General features: G+C 41.0%; 1 long non-coding RNA gene across 2 annotated transcripts; it reads left to right on the forward strand.

The window, feature by feature from the left end:
- The first annotated feature begins 2249 nt into the window (after positions 1-2249).
- Positions 2250-3408, forward strand: LOC118424097. Of its 2 annotated transcripts, none has more exons than XR_004832165.1 (3): positions 2250-2357; positions 2776-2912; positions 3207-3408. It is a non-coding gene; the product is annotated as an uncharacterized LOC118424097 (long non-coding RNA). The 2 variants fall into 2 exon arrangements; XR_004832166.1 differs by having other exon boundaries at positions 2291-2357; positions 2782-2912; positions 3207-3400.
- The last annotated feature ends 176 nt before the right edge of the window (positions 3409-3584 follow it).

Raw genomic sequence — 3584 nt, forward strand, 5'->3', positions numbered from 1 at the left:
ATACGAATGAAGGCTCACCTGGGGGATAACCGCTAACCGTTAAGCGAACCCTTCGGTAACCGCAAAAAAGCGACCCCTTACGATCGGACTTCCGAAATTTCAAACAAAATGTGCGTTACTTTCAACACTTGAATATCACAGTAAAACCCGTGGGCAAAAAATAAAAAGTGATTTGAGTACCCAAAGTTACTTTGTACTTTTCTACATACGAATGAAGGCTCACCTGGGGGATAACCGCTAACCGCTAAGCGAACCCTTCGGTAACCGCAAAAAAGCGACCCCTTACGATCGGACTTCCGAAATTTCAAACAAAATGTGCGTTACTTTCAACACTTGAATATCATAGTAAAACCCGTGGGCAAAAGGTAAAAAGTGATTTGAGTACCCAAAATTACTTTGTAACTTTTCTACATACGAATGAAGGCTCACCTGGGGGATAACCGCTAACCGCTAAGCGAACCCTTCGGTAACCGCAAAAAAGCGACCCCTTACGATCGGACTTCCGAAATTTCAAACAAAATGTGCGTTACTTTCAACACTTGAATATCACAGTAAAACCCGTGGGCAAAAGGTAAAAAGTGATTTGAGTACCCAAAATTACTTTGTAACTTTTCTACATACGAATGAAGGCTCACCTGGGGGATAACCGCTAACCGCTAAGCGAACCCTTCGGTAACCGCAAAAAAGCGACCCCTTACGATCGGACTTCCGAAATTTCAAACAAAATGTGCGTTACTTTCAACACTTGAATATCATAGTAAAGCCCGTGGGCAAAAGGTAAAAAGTGATTTGAGTACCCAAAATTACTTTGTAACTTTTCTACATACGAATGAAGGCTCACCTGGGGGATAACCGCTAACCGCTATTGTAGAGGGGAATTTGTTATCACCAAGCACAGTAGGGGCATCTTCTCTGGATAGCTTTAAAGAACGCTTGCAGATAGATGTGCTAAAGTTAGGTGTGACAGGTTGTTCGGTGTAATATAACCAGCTGCTGCCACGCCGCGTGCCTGCGAAGCTGGTGTGTTACGCCGAGCGGCGGTTGTACCGGCTTTATAGATACAGATACAGATAGTGCAAATAAATGTGTATTTCCTTTATAAAGGATCCCCCTCTCGAGCTCTGCCTTTGATGTTACTGAATGGCAAAGTCATTGAGTACACTGATAATTATTGTATATATTACATACTAATGTCATTATCAAAAAAAGCAAGCTATCGCCTTTTTTTGCTTGAGAAACTTCAACACTGTGTCTGCACTGAAGATTTCTGTGAAATTTACCTACTAGTATTATACGCCCTACCTTGGAGTGTGCTTCCCCTGTATTTAATACAGGTCTAACCTGCCAACAATAGAACGCATACGAAAGCGACCGCTAAGAATAATTTTTGGCAGCGATTATACTTACTATGCTGAAGCTTTACCTAGGTAAAATATTTGTACTTCAGAAGCAAGAGGAGAATTTCTGTGTCTTGAATTTGCGAAATCCCTGTTTAGTTTACGCACTTTACGCACTCACCTTCGTATCGCTGTACTGCTATCATTTTAGAGCTTGCAAATACAGTTTAGCACACTTGTGTGTTCTTGTTTGTGTACAGAAAATAAACCCTTATCCGTTCCAACTATCATCAATACATACCAGTATGATAAGCACCAGCCCCTAAACTACTCACAAAGAATCAATCGTAGATGTACATGTCCGTCCAATCTCTATATAAATATGAACATATACCGTTACATCGTTTGTATGCTAGGCGTATACCTTTCTTTGACCAAAGTACGATAAAACTCGTTGGAACTTTCACACATTTATGTGTTTTTGTTGTTGTTGTAGAATTCTTGTTTGTTACTGCCTGTATCATGAGCTGAAAGAATCCACTCTCAGTTACAACCCATTTTACCACAACATGGTTGGGAAAGTGGGGTAACTATTTCGCACCTAGATTGCTTCCACACGCCATTCAGTTCTATCCTAGATGCCCAGTATCTCCAGCTGTTGTCTGTTATTTTTCCGCACATATCCAGTATTAACATACCATTTTCTTTCATAAACATGTAAGTCCATTCTTTTCAAAGTTGTCTTCTCTTTTCGTGGCCACTACGACACAAATGACCATTGGCAGACAAGTTTCGTTCACAAATGTGATTATCTTCTTTCTTCAAGCGGGTGTGACACGCCCATGGTACAGACAAGAGTCTCTAAGTCAGTACCAAAGTCTACAATGGCTCATTTGCATACTTGTCTTACACATTTGAGTACTAGTATATATTTCCATCCCCGCGAGCCCTCCTCATTCATTCCCGCCAGCCGTGACCTCAGAGTGACATCGTGCCGTGATCTACGTGTCCAGGAATTCTGTAAGTATCAAACTCTTACCAGCACCTTCTTTTGAAATCACTTTTCTGTTTTCTACGTACCATATTTTCTTGGTATTTCTAATTTCATTTTGATAATAGCGGGTCTTGATGGAAGATGGACTTGCTTTGTGAGAATTTGTTCAAAATGTGCAAAATGACATTGCCTAAATCAAAGTAAAGCTTATTGTCGAATGGTTTGCTGTTGACCCAGACAGAACAGGACCAGTTTTTTGTGTGTGGTAGCTATAACCATAGGATTAGGAGAAGTGATATTCTCTCCGCAATTTGTCGATTTGAGTCCTGTAGTTTGCTTGGTAGATTTGTAGTTAGTTTGGTGCCGTTTGGGATTACCACAAGGATAGAACGGAGTAATAGAACCGAATAACCGTGACCATTTTGTTTCCCCTCCCAACATCAGTTGAAGCTAAACCATGAAGCTGTTTGTCTGCATGATGCTGGTGACGATGGTTGTCATGGCAACGCTGATCGACGACTCCGAGGGGTGGAGGCGTCGGCGCAGGCGCAGAAGGGGTCGTCTGGATGTGGATGCAGATGGTACGTTTGGTCATCACAAATATTCAGAAGGACACCTTGGTTTTACCTAGACGCTGTCCTTTTAATTTGGACAGGGATAAGTAGATAATGTTCCAACATAGCTAACAGAAAGTGAAAAGGACTTTATTTTAGTACTGATAAATTCTATAATACAAACTTTGCTCTTTCAGTGTCAACAATGTTCTTCTAAAAATGAATTTCTGTACTACATTTCGGCGCCGTACACTAAGTCGATGTACTATAGTTATTTGTCACAACTGTTTCATAATAATTGTCTTTCCTCTACCCGTGCAGCTGACTCAGAGTTGAGAGAGGTTGTGGAAGAGGCGAGGTCGCTCCTGGAGGAACTTGATGAGGCCAGTGAACACTTGGATACACAAGGACTAGAGAACGAGGAAGAGGAGAACATACTCACGGATCAGGAAGAAAGTCGAAAGAGAAGGACTCTCGAGCAAGGAATTTAGTCAAGTTGAAACTGGCATGGTTTAGAACGAAAGGGCGATTGGTCGTTGAGTTAATTTTTCTTCGACTGAATATATTTTGTTATTCTTTTTACGCAACGTGCAATGTCATTCAACCCAAAGTAAAGTAATTTGAGGTGGTAAAATTTGTGTCTGATAATGGATTCAATCTGTTGACTAAAAAATCATCCACGTCTCAGATTGATATGTG

Source organism: Branchiostoma floridae, chromosome 10, assembly GCF_000003815.2.
Source record: "Branchiostoma floridae strain S238N-H82 chromosome 10, Bfl_VNyyK, whole genome shotgun sequence".
Taxonomy (NCBI): domain Eukaryota; kingdom Metazoa; phylum Chordata; class Leptocardii; order Amphioxiformes; family Branchiostomatidae; genus Branchiostoma; species Branchiostoma floridae.